The sequence below is a fragment of the Myotis myotis genome, unplaced genomic scaffold (genome assembly GCF_014108235.1).
Source record: "Myotis myotis isolate mMyoMyo1 unplaced genomic scaffold, mMyoMyo1.p scaffold_m19_p_6, whole genome shotgun sequence".
Taxonomy (NCBI): domain Eukaryota; kingdom Metazoa; phylum Chordata; class Mammalia; order Chiroptera; family Vespertilionidae; genus Myotis; species Myotis myotis.
The window spans coordinates 21,230,273-21,247,004 of record NW_023416368.1 but is presented as its reverse complement, the minus strand read 5'-3'; the positions used below and the strand labels follow the sequence as shown (position 1 = coordinate 21,247,004).

The 16,732-nt window shown below is 41.1% G+C and overlaps 1 non-coding gene and 1 pseudogene across 1 annotated transcript; one reads left to right on the top strand and one right to left on the bottom strand.

The window, feature by feature from the left end:
* Window positions 1–3,676: 3,676 nt before the first annotated feature.
* On the bottom strand, window positions 3,677–16,466 carry LOC118657650 (annotated as a pseudogene).
* On the top strand, window positions 4,647–4,776 carry LOC118659441. Its single transcript, XR_004968559.1, has one exon. It is a non-coding gene; the product is annotated as a small nucleolar RNA SNORA71 (small nucleolar RNA).
* Window positions 16,467–16,732: the final 266 nt, after the last annotated feature.

The window sequence follows — 16,732 nt, the reverse complement described above, 5'->3', positions numbered from 1 at the left end:
GTACCCATGCACAGAGAGACGAAGGATTGACATTCAGGAGAGGGGTGAAAGGAGTAGATCATTGAAAAGACCACCGCTGACTAAATAAGGGAGAAAACAGAGGCATTCAGTTGAATAGGATCCAATCCCTGGTTAACCCCACACAACAGTAGGGAGGTCAGGATTAGAAGCCACACCTTAGTTTGAGAGCAAGGTCAAAACTGGGTTCTGTTTCTAGAAGGAGAGGGGCACAGATTCACCAAAGATGAGACAGTTGAGAAGCATGCATTAGCCAGCGTTGGGGCAAAAGCCCAGGTTGACCTACTGTGGAGCACTAGTGACTATAGTACTATCCGTGCCTCTGATGGCAGTAAAATGGACAGATGTCTAGTTGACAGTTACTTTAAAAAATTTTTCATTAGGACCAAAGGAAAACAAGATTTAGGTAGACTGACTTAGCTTTTAAACAATAGTAGACATTGAAGCCAAATTTGTCACTAAATTTACAGTATGGTAAATGGTGGTCTTTAAATGTATATTGTGTTCTCTTAGTAATTTGGGTGTTAGCTCTGCTCTTAGAAAAGGGCTGCAGTGAATTTCTTGGGAACTTAAAATTAAATCTAGGAATTATAATGATAAATTCCAGGTCTGTGAGCCTTATTAAAGTTTTTAATGAATTGTTTTCCTCTCTGTAGTGGTATAGATGAACTATAAGTTCTTTTTGCATCAATGTAGATAATTCCTCAAACACTTCCTGAAGACCTATGCAGAACTCTAGAGTTCTGTGCCGGGTGCTGGGACTCTGATACTAAATCCAGTAGGCGAACCATGTGGTAACTCAGTGACACAAGTGGCACTTGGAGGTGCTTTATGGAGGAGCTGAACTGAGCCTGGACAGAGGTCTTAGCAGGAGGCAGGCAGTTGAGGCAAAGAAGGAGGCAGGGATGCCTCCGTCTATTCAGGGAATGATTCCACAGTGACGTAGTAAAAACTCAATCAATAGGATTTAGACTTTGCTTAATTTTTCTGTTCTTTGATGTTTCTCTCCCCCAATGTTTTCTTTATCTGTTATAGTGATGCCTTATTTGAAACTGGGCTTAAAAACTGCAAAAGGAGGAAATTGGATCTAGAAAGCTTATAGGCTCTGAAGTAATTTGGCTTTTTTTTTTTAATAAAGATTTTTTGTGTGTTTGTTTCAGATTAAGTTTATTTAGGAAGTTACAGAGGTAATAGAAGTGAGCCAGCGGGGCTACCTGGGCTCAGGAAACATGTTGCAGAAGCAAAATAAGGGCCCTTGGAGCTCAGGAGAAAGAAAGGCAAAGGTAACTGCCTGGTGGGGGGAGGGAGGAAGGAAAAGGCTCAGGCATGCTCCCAAGAGGAGAGCGCTGGTAGAAAGATTTTAGATAATCATAAATGGAATCATTAATTTGAGTGCTAATAACAAGAATGAAAATTATAATGGAACAGCCCAAAATAATATACCAGCTGGTTTGTTATCCTAGCCTATTATTAAAGTAAAATTCTATTTAAAGGTACATTTTAGTTTTTTTAAAAAAATATTTTAGTAACTAGGAATGGAGAATTTGGATGTGGGAGTGGTGGAGATTTATTTTTATAAGGTAATTTTTATCCTGACAAGGATTATTTTTTTAAAAGTATTTTGCACTTTAAATTTTAAAGTAAATGTTAAATAAGCATTATATTAGATTGTAGGGTGTTTGGTATGTATTTTCTTTTCCTCTTAGTGATGTAAAATAGGAAGGATATATTGAATTATGAAAACTGGAATAATGACACCAAATACCTTTACTGGAGATAGTATGTTTGTAAGTCTACACTGGAACCAGGCATATAACCTTTCTTTGGACTTGAATTATGACTGAAAAAGGCCATATAATCACAATCTTACTACAAAATACCAGTGACTAAATTTCTAACTGAAGGTTTTTTAGTTGTCAAACAGACAAGCAGCATAAGCCAGAAAAGATTTTTTAATTGCAGGTTTAATAAACTTATTTTAAGAAGTTCTCTTCCACTGCCACATTCTCCATCCCTAAAATAGTAAGATAATACTTGGAGTGAAAAAGCTGTTATCTTTTCATTCAAATCAGTTGGGAAATTACTGTTTGAATTCTGATGCTGCCATGATTTCTCAAAAATTAGTGTGAACAGATCAATCTTTATAAAATGCTACCTTTTGTCTCCTTGCAATTTTATACACAAATTAAGACAATAACAGGGTGATATATGAGTTAACTCAAATTCTGAGTCTTGTCACTTCACTAAAAAAGTATACTGCCTTTTTTTTTTTCAATTATTCAAGGTTAATGACTTTTAGGAATATGTTTTATACCACATATATCTTTTTTTAATTAAAGCAAGTGCCTTGATGCTGTTACACATAAATCATGTTTAACCCTCTATGGCAGTGGGGGGGTGGGTGTCCGGCCCAAGGTCCGTATAAGGCCTGCGAAATCATTTGATCTGGCCCTGCCAAAACATTAGGGGTGAATTAATTAAATATGGCAGGCTAATTTTTAAGTTGGTAATTTTGTAGGGCCTGCAAATGATGTTATAAATATCCAAATGGCCCTTGGCAGAATAAAGGTTCCCCACCTCTATAGAATGAGAATGAGTTATTGATGATTGCAGCCTATTGTAGGAGAGGGGGAGTTGGTTAATAGCAGATCCTTTTTCTCTGGAAGTATATGTTCATGATGTTTACTACATAAGATCCTATATGTGTTATGTCATTTGCTAATAAATTGTTATACTAATTAAATATTCTGTGTCTAAATTATTTAAGTGCAAGGTGGGGTTCTAACTAAGAAGTACACCAGTGAGCTTTAAAATACCATTTCTTTACCTTTGGAGAGTGATTCAGTCATTAATTTTTCTCAACTGTAACAAGAGGATCTGTCCTTATAGAAAGCCATAAAGCATAAAGAAACCCAATTCTTTTCCTTTTTGCTTGTGATCCTGATGAGTAGGTCAACACTTTGGGTACTAATTTTTCCATCAATGAAGAGGAAAGGAGGACTAGACTGTTTGAGGACCCTTCCAGTTTTCATGTTACGTGACTCCTAAATCTAACTCATGTTTTACTACTGCCCAACCTCTGCATTTTGGTAAGTGAATTTGAGTCACATTTTTTTCATCAGTCAATTGAAGCTAACATCTTATACTGATTAAGAGAATTGGGAGTGGAATTCCTAACTAGAGCGCAACACTTTGTGAGCAATAATCTGCACCCCCATCATCTCCCCAAACCTGCAGTGAAGCCTCTTCCCAGATGTCCTCCCCTTTCTACATCTCTCACCTCTTTGGAAGAAGTAGAAGTGTGGATAAAGGGATAAGGACAGTTCTCAGTCTTCCTTTTGCAGTACTTTTCCTCTCAATCTCTACTTTAAGAGAAATTACAAGTGACTGCTCCTAAGGTATCTTCAGTTGGCTAAATTGTCTCCTTTATGTAGTCTACCTCTGCCCTCTGGTGGCCAGAATATGCTACCACCATCTATTTCAAAGAACTGGCCTCAGCATGAAGTTCTTCAGTAGGTCTGCAACATTGGAATTACATTATCTGAGCCTATTTGTCCTTTTGTATTATGGTTTTCTTGAAATACTAATAAATGAAACAGTGTTTGAGATATAATAGGCAGTCAATAACTCTTAGTTTCCTTTTTTTTTTTTTTGCTGCAAAAAACTTTATTAATATTTGGCTCAAAACATGGGAGAGTTAAAAGGATACCTAATGGTTTCAGGGAGAGGTTCAAACAAGAAGCCAGACACTATCGGGATGCAGAGGGGTCCTCAAAGGCCTCTAGGTTCTAAAGGTTCCTAGTCATCCTTGAGGGTGAGCCATTTGAAAGGATGCTCAACCTGCTCAGCCTTGGGGCTGGCCAGCCTATGGAGGTTAGTCAGGTGGTCACCCATCTTCCGGATGATTTTCACCTCCTCATCCAGGAAGTGGTTCTTCAGGAAGTCACAGAGATGAAGGTCTGTGCTGGTAGAACACAGGGTATGCAGATCCAAAAGGGCCTCGTTCAGGTTTTTCTCCAAGGACATGGCAGCTTCCATGGCATCCTAAGTTTTACCCCACTCATCTTGAGAAGGCTTCTGCACCTTCTGGAAGAAGGCCTTGCCACCACGCTGGTTTTGCATCTTTAAGAGACAGTCAGCACCCTTGTGCTTTTCCTCAGCCAACTCACAGAAGAAATGGCCCATGCCCTCCAGAGCCATATCTTGGTGGCTGAAATAGAAGCTCAGAGAGAGGTAGGTGTAGAAGGCTTGCAGATGCAGGTTGACCAGACAATTGAAAGCAGCCTCCACCCTGGTGGAATAATTCTGACAAATTTGGGAGCTCATGGCTGCTTGGCAATAAGAAGCTCAAAAAAACGATGTTGGCTGGTCTCAGGGACTGAGGATGGCTGAGATGGTTCTGAAGGAGGTAACTGAAAAAGAGGTTGGTGGGTGGTCAGAGGCTAGAAGAAGGAGTGTCCCTGTTTCTTTTCTGCCCAAACACTGTTGAGGCAAGAAACAGAGCCAGGGGACCCTGAGGTCACTGCCAATTTCCTTCTTTTTAATTAAAGAGTCCTTAGGAATAGGGCAAAGAAAACTCCTAGAGTTTTCTATTATCAGGCTGGGTGGTTCTGGAACACAACACCAAGGTCTGTTAGTGTTAGAAAGGGCTGGTATGTGCCCTGATCATTGATAGTGCAGGGAGAGGATTGCTGAAAGGAGTTTCCCCCATGTTTGAAGGGTCCAGCTGTCCCTTCCAAACCCTGGAACTTTCAAACAGTAGCAAAAGAAAAGAAAGGGCCAGTAAGGCAGGTCCCTGTCTCTAGATGGTATTGGTAAAGTTCTAGACAAGGATGGATAGTAATGACAATAGTATTTATAGAACACTTAGTCTGTGTCAAGTATACCTTTTTATTCTCATGACAGCACAGTTGAGGTAAGTGGCTAATCCCAGAATATTGGCTTATGGAGTATATTGATCAATGGGGGCAAAGCTAAGTCCTCAAGAAATAAAGGGGAGGAAGGTGGTGGCCAGCAGTGAGGGAGAGAGTGTGAGTGACTGAGGGAGCGAAAGGGGAGTGTGTGGATGTGTGGGGTGTGTGTGTGTGTGTGTGTGTGTGTGTGTGTGTATGAGGGAGGGACAGTTAGATCCTGCAGGACTTTCACGGGCTGGTGGACCGGACTCTCCTAGATGGACAGCCCCTGCTACCACTGAAATCACTTCTGGGGTGGCCAGCTCTGACAGAAACTACGCCATCTTAAAGGGGAGAGCTGCTGTGACTAGGAGCCCCGCCTCAGCATCACCCAGACGGGCCTCAGATGCCATCCCTGACCTTACAGGCACTCTGGCCAAAGACCAGCTACCTCATGTGCAGAACCACGGACACCAGGACTCCAGCCTCCCTGGACATGGGTTCCTGTGGGTCCCGGAGTGCGCCTCCCTCCTGCCTGCCCACTGCATCATTCCTGGGCATTGTGCAACCCGCCGGTGAGTTTCGAACTGTGCCCCCTGTCTGCCAAGCCCACAGCATTGGCCCCAGCCCTGTGCATCCTGCCAGCAAGCCTTGGACCGATGGTAGCAAAAATGGGAATAACCCCCAAAGGAAAGAAAAGGAGGAATTGCCAGAAAGGGAACTAAATGAAATAGAGGCATGCAATATGTCAGAAAAAGAATTCAGAGTAATGGTCATACAGTTCATAAACCAGATGAGAAAATCAACAACTTATGTAAGAATCAAGAGGAAATCAAGAGTGATATAGCGACAATAAAAAAACACGATGGAAGGTTTCAACAGTAGACTAGAGGAAGGGGAGGACCAAACTAGTGAGTTAGAAGATAGGGCAGAGAAACACGCCCAATCTGAACAGCAATTGAAGAAAAAAATTAGAAAGCAGGAGGAGAGTCTAAAGGAGTTTTTGGGACAACATGAAACAAGTAACATATGTGTGATAGGGGTGCCAGGATGACAAGAAGAGGAGCAAGGATTAGAAAACCTATTTGAAGAAATAATGAAAGAAAACTTTCCTGATTTGGGGAAGAAAAACGTCACACAAGCACAGAGAGTCCCAAACAAGATGAACCCCAAAAGATCCACACCAAGAAATGTAATTACAATGGCAAACGTTAATGACAAAGAAAGAATCTTAGGGGCTGCAAGAGAGAGACAGAAAGTTACAAAGGAACTCCCATTAGACTATCAAATGATTTTTCAACAAAAACACATCAGGTCAGAATGGAATGGAATGAAGTATACAAAGCATTGCACAGAAAGGGGCTGAACCCAAGAATACTCTATCCAGCAAGGCTATCATTCAAAATTGAAGGGGAAATCAGGAGCTTCACAGACAGAAAAACGCTAAGGAAGTTTATGACTACTGAGCCAGCAATGCAAAAAATGCTAAAGGGACTATTGTAAAAAGAAGAAATAGAAAGTCAAGAAGGAACACAGGCACAAAGAATAAAAGTGGCTACAAATAAGGACCTATCAATAATAACCTTAAACGTAAATGGAATAAATGTTCCAATCAAAAGATATCGTGTGGCTGAATGGATAAGGAAGTATGACCCATACATATGCTGTCTACAAGAGACTCACCTCAGAACAAGGGACTCACACAGACTGAAAGTAAAAGGAATGGAAAAATATATTTCAGGCAAATGGAAATGATAAAAAAGCTGGGGTAGCAGTACTTATATCCGACAAAATAGACCTCAAAGTGAAGGCCATAACAAGAGATAAGGAGGGCCACTTCATAATACTAAAGAGATTGATACAACAAGAGGATATAACTCTGGTAAATATATATGCTCCCAATGCAGGAGCACCCAAATACATTAAAAAATAATAATAAATTTTTTATAAAAAACTTCTGGAAGATATCAAAGGAGAGATCGGTAGCAATACAATCATAGTAGGGGACTTTAATACCCCATTGACATTACTGGATAAATCCTCTAGATCAGCGGTTCTCAACCTGTGGGTCACGACCCCTTTGGGGGTCGAATGACCCTTTCACAGGGGTCGCCTAAACCATCGGAAAACACATATATAATTACATATTGTTTTTGTGATTAATCACTATGCTTTAATTATGTTCAATTTGTAACAATGAAATTGGGGGTCACCACAACATGAGGAACTGTATTAAAGGGTCACAGCATTAGGAAGGTTGAGAACCACTTCTCTAAACAAAAAATCAGCAAAGAAACAGCAATCCTAAATGACTCAGTAGATCAGATAGACTTAATTGACATCTTCAGAACATTTTACCCCCAAGCTACAGAATATACTTCTCAAGTGCACATGGGACATTTTCAGAGATTGGTCTATCTCTGAAAGTCTATCTCTGATAGACCAATCTCTGAAAATGTCCCATGTGCACTTGAGAAGTATATTCTGGCAAAGTCTTTCTAAATTCAAGAAGATTGAAATATCAAGCACCTTCTCAGATCACAATGGCATTATATTAGAAATCAACTACAATAAAACCAATAAAAAAAATTCAAATACTTGGAGGCTAAATAGCATGCTATTAAACAATGATTGGGTTACCAAAGAGATCAAAGAAGAAATCAGAAACATCCTGGAAACAAATGAAATGAAAACAATACAATCCAAAATCTATGGGACACAGTGAAAGCAGTCCTGAGAGGGAAGTGCATAGCACTACAGGCCTACCTCAAAAAATAAGAAAAACTTGTAATAAATTACCTAACTCTACAACTTAAAGAATTAGAAAGAGAGCAGCAAGAAATGCCCAGAGTGAGCAGAAGGAAGGAAATAATAAAGATCAGAGCAGAAATAAATGACATAGAGACCAAATAAACAGTACGAAAAATCAATAAAACTAAGAGCTGGTTCTTTGAAAGGATCAACAATATTGATGAATCCCTAGCCAGGCTCAACAAGAAGCAGAGAGACAGGACCCCAATAAACAAAATCAGAAGTGAAAGAGGCAAAATAACAACAGAAGCCTCAGAAATACAAAGGATTGTAAAAAAAAAATACTATGAACAACTCTATTCCAACAAACTGGTCAACCTAGAAGAAATTGACATATTCCTAGAAAAATACAACCTTCCAAAACTCAATCAGGAAGAATCAAAAACTCTGAATAGGCCGATAACTATGGAGGAAATTGAAGCAGTCATCAAAAAACTTCCAGCAAACAAAAGCCCTGGGCCAGACAGCTTCACAGCGGAGTTTTACTGAACATTTAAAGAACTAAAACCTATCCTCCTCAGACTAGTCCAAAAAATTCAAGAGGAAGGAACACTTCCAAGCTCTTTCTATGAAGCCAACATTATCCTAATCCCAAAACCATAAAGACACTACAAAGAAAGAGAATTAAAAGCCAATGTTTCTGATGAATATAGATACTAAAATCCTCAACAAAATTCTAGCAAATTGGATCCAGCATTACATTAGAAAGATCATACACGTATGACCAAGTGGGATTTATTCCAGGGTGCAAGGACAGTCCAATATCCACAATTCAATAAACATGGTATATCACATAAACAAACAGATAAGAATCATGCCCTAGCCAGTTTGGCTCAGTGGATAGAGCGCAGGCCTGCAAACTGAAAGGTCCCAGGTTTGATTCCGGTCAAGGGCACATGCCTGGGTTGTGGGCTCGATCCCCAGTGGGAGACTTGCAGGAGGCAGCTGATCCATGATTCTCTCTCATCATGGATATTTCTCTCTCTCCCTCTTCCTTCTTCTCTGAAATCAATAAAAATATTTTTAAAAAATCTTCAATGAATCATCTTGAAAAAAAAAAAAGAATCACATAGTCATAGCAATTGATGCAGAAAAAGCATTTGACAAAATCCAACATCCTTTCTTGATAAAAACCCTCAGCAAAGTGGGAATATAGGTATCATATCTCAACATAATAAAAGCCTTATATGACACAACTACAGCCAACATAATACTCAATGGCAAAAACTAAAACCATTTCCCCTAAGAACAGGAACAAGACAGGGATGCCCACTTTCACCAATCCTGTTCAACATAGTACTGGAAGTGCTAGCCATAGCAATTACACAAGAAGAAGAAATAAAAGGTATCCAAATTGGAAAAGAAGTAAAACTGTCATTATTCACAGATGACACGATATTGTACATAGAAAATCCTAAAGACTCCATAAAAAAAACTATTAGACCTATGAATTTGGCAATGTAGCAAGATACAAAATTAACACTCAGAAATCAATGGCTTTTTTATACACCAATAATGAACTTACAGAAAGAGAGATTTTAAAAAATCCCATTTACCATTGCAACAACAACAAAAATGAAGATACCTATGAATAAACTTAACTAAGGAGGTAAAAGACCTGCACAGTGGGGCCTTGACTTACGAGTGTCCCAACTAACGAGTTTTTCGAGATACGAGCTGTCTCTCGGCCAATTTTTTGCTTTGAGTTGCGAGCTAAAATTCGGATTACGAGCCAGCTTCAGATACCCCACCGCTAGTTGGCACAGCGAACGTCACAGTGAACGCCACAACATCAGCCCAGCATCATGTGTCTCACTCATTCACTTTAAATGGTTAGCTCTTAGTTGAAGCATCAGTGTTGTGCTCGCAGTTATTTTGCAAAACTTCGTTTTTTCAACCATGGATCTGAAGAAAGTAAGCGCGAAGGACAGTGCTAAGAAGAAGAAGTGGATGATGTGCATTGAATTAAAGAAAGAAATTACCGAAAAACATGACCAAGGTGCGCGTGTAATCAACTTGGCGAAGCAGTACGAGCGTAGCACTTCTACGATCTGCACCATACTGAAGCAGAAGGGTGTCAATACAGGCTACAACTCCAGCCAAGGGCGTTAAAATAATTTCTAAACAGCAGACATCTATCCATGAAAATATGGAGAGCTGTTAATGGTGTGGTTAACGGAGAAGCAGCTCTCAGGAGATACCGTGATGAAGGCTATAATCTGCGAGAAGGCACGAGCTATTTACGCTGATTTGCTGCAGCAGACCCCAGGCCCTTCAATGGACGAGGCATCGGGCGAGCCGTTTAAAGCCAGTCGGGGCTGGTTGAAAATTTTAAAAAGAGGACCGGCATTCACTCCGTTGTCAGACATGGTGAGGAGGTTATCTCTATAAGTGAGATAAAGGAAATGTTGGGAATGTGGGAGAAACTTTCAGACTTTATTCAAAAGAAACACCCAGAAAAAATTGCAACTGGGTGTGCGATGGAGCTATTTAATGACACCTGCCTAACTCATTTCAGAAATATTCTGAAAGGGAGGATAAAACAGATCTCATTGAACAGGTTTTTATCGAAAGCTCCTGTAGATGAAAGTGATGAAAGCGTGGCAAAAAGGGCAAAAATCAGCAAATAAGGTTCAGTTATTCAGTTATTCAGTTCAGCCTTTCTCCTCCAACTCCATCAGCATCTTTAAGTCGTTTGATCTCCAAGGCAAATGCTGTACATTAAACTTAATAAAATAAGTTTATTGCACTACAGTCTATTGTTCAGTATTGTGTTTTTATACAATATTCGTCATTTTAAAATACATTTTTCTTATTTAAAAACATTTAACAAAACAACTGCGGTGTTTTTTTGGGTGTCCAGAACGGATTAATGGCATTTCAATTCATTGTAATGGTGAAAATTGATTTGACATACGAGTAATTTGAGTTATGAGCTCCGTCACGGAACGAATTAAACTCGTAAGTCAAGGCCCCACTGTATTTGGAAAACTACAAGACACTGAAAAAAGAGATAGAGGAAGACATAAACAAATGGAAGAATATACCATATTCATGGATTGGTAGAATCAACATCATTAAAATGTCCAGACTACCCAAAGCAATCTATAGATTCAATGCGATCCTCATTAAAATACCAACAGCATATTTTACAGAACAAGCTCTCCAAAAATTCATATGGAATAAAAAAAGAGCTTGAATAGCCACAGAAATCCTGAGAAGAACAAAGTAGGAGGGATCTCAGTACCAGATATCAAGCTATATTATAAAGCCACTGTCCTCAAAACTGCCTGGTACTGGCACAGGAACAGACATATAGACCAATGGAACAGAACAGAGAACCCAGAAATTGACCCAAGCCAGTATGCTCAATTAATATTAGGAGGCAAGAGCATACAATGGAGTCAAAACAGTCTCTTCAATAAATGGTGTTGGGAAAATTGGATAGATACATGCAAAAAAATAAAAAATAAAAAAATAAACTTGACCACCAACTTACACTATACACAAACATAAACTCAAAATGGATAAAGGACTTAAATGTAAGGTGGGAAACCATAAAAATCTTAGAGGAAACCACAGACACCAAAATCTCAGACATATATTGTAGCAATACCTTCACCAATATAGCACCTAGGGTAACGGAAATTAAAGAGAAAATAAACAAATGGGACTACATCAAAATAAAAAGCTTCTGCACAGCAAAAGAAATCATCAACAAAACAATAAGAAGACTCACTGCATGGGAGAACATATATGCCAATGTTATCTCTGATAAGGGCCTAATCTCCAAAATTTACAGGGAACTCATACAACTTAACAAGAGGAAGATAAACAATCCAATTAAAAATGGGCAAAGGACACTTTCCGAAAGAAGACATACAGAAGGCCAAGAGACATATGAAAAATTGCTCAAAGTCACTAATCATCCAAGAGATGCAAATCAAAATGACAATGAGGTACCATCTCACACTTGTCAGAATGGCTATCATCAACAAATCAACACACAACAAGTGCTGGCGAGGATATAGAGAAAAAGGAAGCCTCATGCACTGTTGGTGGGAATGCAGACTGGTGCAGCCACTGTGGAAAACAGTATGGAGTTTCCTCAAAAAATTAAAAATGGAAATCCCATTTGACCCAGTAATCCCACTTCCATGTTCGTAGCAGCACAATTTACAATTGCTAAGATTTGGAAACAGCCTGAGTGCCCATCAGCAGATGAGTGAATTAGAAAACTGTGGTACATCTACACAATGGAATACTATGCTGCTGTGAAAAAGAAGGAACTCTTACCATTTGCAATAGCATGGATGGACCTGGAGAGCATTATGCTAAGCAAAATAAGCCAGTCGGAGAAAGATAAATACCACATGATCTCACTCATTTGTAGACTATAATGAATAACATAAAATGATGAACAATAATAGAGACAGAGAAGCATTGAACTGACTGTCAAATCTCAGAGGGAAGGCAGGGGTGGGGGGTGAGTGGGGTGTAAGAGATCAACCAAAGAACTTGTATGCATACATATAAGTATTACCAATAGACACAGACACTAGGGGGGTGAGGGCATGTGCTGGGGGGTGGGAGTGGCTGGGGAGAGGTCAATGGGGAAAAAAATAATATTGTAATAGGTATGTATGTACAGGCCGGGGTGGGGGGGATACTTGAAATATCAGGGGGACCACTCTGTAAAGTATATGATTGTCTAATCACTATGTTGTACACCTAAAACTAATACAGAATAATATTGAATGTGAAAAAAAATAAAAACATCCCCATTTGCCAAAAAAAGAAAATCAAACCAAAAATTACTTTTTTGAGAATTAAATAAAAAAAGTCCCCAAGTGGAGTTAATGAGACCAGAGGGGCAGGGAGAAGCCAGAGAGGGCATGACAAAGACAGCAGATTAAAAAGGATTAATAACCTCTCAGTTTAAAAAACAATGCATCAAACAAAACCCTAATGCCCAGTAGAATCAAAGGTTTAGCCAATGTAAACCTGACTGCAAAAGCTCTCTTTTGGATATCATTTCCATCTACTGGGCTCTAATTCATATGATAGGTGAAATGAGTTAAGAATGTCAGTTATTTTTTAAAGCAAATTTAAGCATATATTTACTGAATACTACTAATGCAAAGCACTTAGACACCTTTAATACTAAAATCTTGTGTGTATAAATGGAGACTCCTGCAATGATGTTCATTGGAAGGAAACAGTTTAACTTTATATATTAGAATTCTTCATTATCAAAGAACATGCTATAACCTGGATTAGAATAATATATTAGGCAATGATATTCATAGAAACTTTCTGCAAATTCTTCTAAATAGAGGAAACACTACCTTATCTCCAAGTCATTTTCTAGTAGAATCAATGCTTCATACAAATTAAAAAGGTGGCTTTGCATATTACAGGTATGTATCAATGTATACACAAGTGTTTATTGAAGTACCTGTGATGTGCCCAGCACTGTATTAGACACCATTAAGGTCACAAAAGACTAACTGATCCCTGCTCTCATGGAGCTTTCAGTCTAGATCAGCAGTTCTTAGCCTGTGGGTCGCAACCCCTTTGGTGGTCGAACGACCCTTTCACAGGGGTCGCCTAAGACCATCCTGCATATCAGATATTAACATTACGATTCATAACAGTAGCAACATTACAGTTATGAAGTAGCAACGAAAAAAATTTTATGGTTGGGTCACAACATGAGGAACTGTATTTAAAGGGCCAGAAGGTTGAGAACCACTGGAGATAAAGAGCCACAGAACATTGATAAAACATTTAAGTGCTTAACTGAGTGGTAGAGACAAAAAGTGCTGAGGAATTGAGGGAAAGAAGGGTAAAGTAAGTACTAGAATCTCAAGAATGCTGGAAGAAAGAGGACTCACATTCTTTAAGAATGTGTGGCCTAGCTTGGTAGAGAGAAGGACCAGGCAGCCTGGCAAAGGCAAACTCAATGGAGTGAAAGGACATAAACACGATCCAGCTGTAGCAGTTTTGGTAATTGCTTGCTTAGACCTTTTATCATGAGACTCCTCAAAGGACAAGAAAAACTGTTGTGGCATTATGCTGACTGCCTCTTCTGAGGAATGGCTTCTACCACCACCTCCACACATCTGTCTATCTATTCATGGCATCCTCTATGTGTTAAGTATTGTGTTCCATGCCAGCCATACAGAAATGAAGTATAGTGCCCACCTTTGAGGAGCTTACAGGGAAAAAGAGAAGAAAAAACTGAAGTGTATGGAATGCTATCAGAAAGGTTACAAAGTACTATGACTAGAGCAGCCGTGGGCAAACTATGGCCCGTTTGAAATGAATAAAACTAAAAAAAAAAAAAAGACCGTACCCTTTTATGTAATGATGTTTACTTTGAATTTATATTAGTTCACACAAACACTCCATCCATGCTTTTGTTCCGACCCTCCGGTCCAGTGTAAGAACCCATTGTGGCCCTCGAGTCAAAAAGTTTGCCCACCGCTGGACTAGAGCATAGAAGTAGGGATGATCAACTGGGTAAGGATATTTCCTTCATGAGCTAGAAGGAAATATATGTAAAGGCAATGAAGTACTATAGAAAAAAATAAGTCCTTGAACACAAAAATCACAGAAAGGCCTAAAAAGGAATTTAGGTTGATAATGGGACAATTGGAGGCCCTTATGAGTTAATTTTTAAAAATGATATGATCAGAGCTGTACTTTACAAAGAGTCCTTTGATTGCAAAGTGGAGAACCTAATGGGTAAAGTCCAGTTTCCTAAGAAGTGGCGCTAAATCTAAAGGCTAGTCTAGCAGGCCACGTAGAGTTTGGAATGTTCATTTGAGTCCACAGGATCTTAAGCAAGAAGAAAGATGACTGCTGTGTGAAAAATAGAACTGAAGGTGTCGCGGAAAAAGCAGGGAGACCCGTTAGAAGGCTGCTGCAGGAGACCAGATGTGGGATAATGCTGGCTTGGATTAGAGTAATTGTGGAGATGGGAGGAAGTAGTCATTTCAGGGCTATGTTTTTGCAGATCTTGCTGATGGACTAGATGTGAAGTGCATGAGTCAGGGATAACGCCCAGATTTCTGGCTTGAGCACTGAGCAATCCAGTGGATGGTGGTGCCACTTACTGAGACGAGAACCAGTTATTGAGGATCTACTTCATAAACATAATTTGTTATTTTACATGCTTAGTGCAGCTTATGGTACATGTGGCAGGATTGGAATTCAATCCCAGGTAAGGCTCACCAGTGTTCTTAATACTATAGAGTGTTATATAGCTTGTTCTGGGAATTGACATGGACAGAGAATGAACCAAGAGGCAAACCAAAGTGTTGCAGGTCCAAAACCAAGAAATTTGATTTATAGTATAAGAGAACAAAAAGACTCTGGAGGGTTGTTTAAAAAATATATATATATATATTGATTTTTCAGAGAGGAAGGGAGAGGGACAGAGAGCCAGAAACATCAATGAGAGAGACGCATCGACCAGCTGCCTCCTGCACACCCCCCACTGGGGACGTACCCACAACCAAGGTACATGCCCTTGACTGGAATCAAACCCAGGACCCTCCAGTCCGCAGGCTGACGTTCTATCCACTGAGCCAAGCCGGTCAGGGCTCTGGAGGGTTTTAAGCAGGGAGTGGCTAATCAGATTACAGTGCAAAAAGCTCAGTCTGGCTATCGTGTAGAGAATAGAGTGTAGAGGGACAAGAGGGAGGTGGGAAGAAATTGCATCAGTCCAGGCAGGAAGGCTATGATGGTGACTAGGAGAAGCTTGGGTGACAGTGGTAGCTAGACAAGAGTAGGCATTTTGGAAACACATTTGCAAGATAGCGATGGTAGTGGGTGGGTGGAAGTGGAAGAGGGCATAGAGGGCATAAATGGTGTTGGAGAAAAATAAAATCTATACTAATAAAAGGGTAATATGCTAATTAGACCGGGAGACCTTCCGGACAAAGCCATGGTGGCGGGCCAAGGCAGAGGTGGTTAGGGGCAATCAGGCCAGGAGGGGAGGGCAGTTGGGGGTGATCAGGCTAGCAGGGAGGGGGACAGTTGGGGGCGAGCAGGCTGGTAGGCAGAGTGGTTAGGGGCGAACAGGCAGGCAGGCAAGCGAGCGGTCAGGAGCCAGCGATCCTGGATTATGAGAGGGATGTCCGACTGCTGGTTTAGGCCTGATCCCTGTGGGCAGTCGGACATCCCCCAAGGGGTCCCAGATTGGAGAGGGTGCAGGCCGGGCTAAGTGACTCCCCCCCCCATTCACCCCCCCACACACACACACACGAATTTCATGCACTGGGCCACTAGTAAATATATTAAAAAGATAGTGAGGAACGTGCAGGGACTTGTACAAATGTGGGACAATCATCTGAGACATGGGCGGGAAAGGACAATACAATCCACATCTGATTCCGGAGCCTCCCCATAGGGTCCTTCAGTTCAGTTTGAAGCACTCCAGAAAACTCACAACCGTAACTGTGTGGGGAGCGGGGACAGGGATGGGTTGAGGGCAGAACGCCACAGTGAGGAGGACGGCTTGGTGCAACACTAAGGAGAACCCTATCCTGAAGGAGCCGGGACTGACTGAGGAGTGAATCCTTCACTCTCCGCACAGCCCCGCCCAGTTACCTGAAAGCCCTACGTCAATGCCTGGGGGCCGGGCAGCAGGGACCTCCCACAGCGGGCGACCGTAGCTTCCTCCTCCTTCCAGAACTTCCGGCCGGAAGCAGTCCGTCCGCGTTAGCGGCCCCCTCTACATCTATTAGCAGTTCCTACGGGCCCGCCCCTCAGCTGGGGCTGGACTGCTGCGCTTGCGCAAGGGGTGCACGCATGCACTCCGGTGGCCGCTTCCGGTGCGCCGCGAGGGCCGCCGGGACGGGTCTCCCAGGCGATTCGAGGTTACTGTTGCTGCTACTGCTGCTCCTACTGCTACAGCTGCTGTCGCCCCCAGCGCCAACCTGGTGCCGCGGCGACGCCCGCGTTTCTGCTGTCTTCCTCGGGCTCCCCGGGGCCTGACCCCG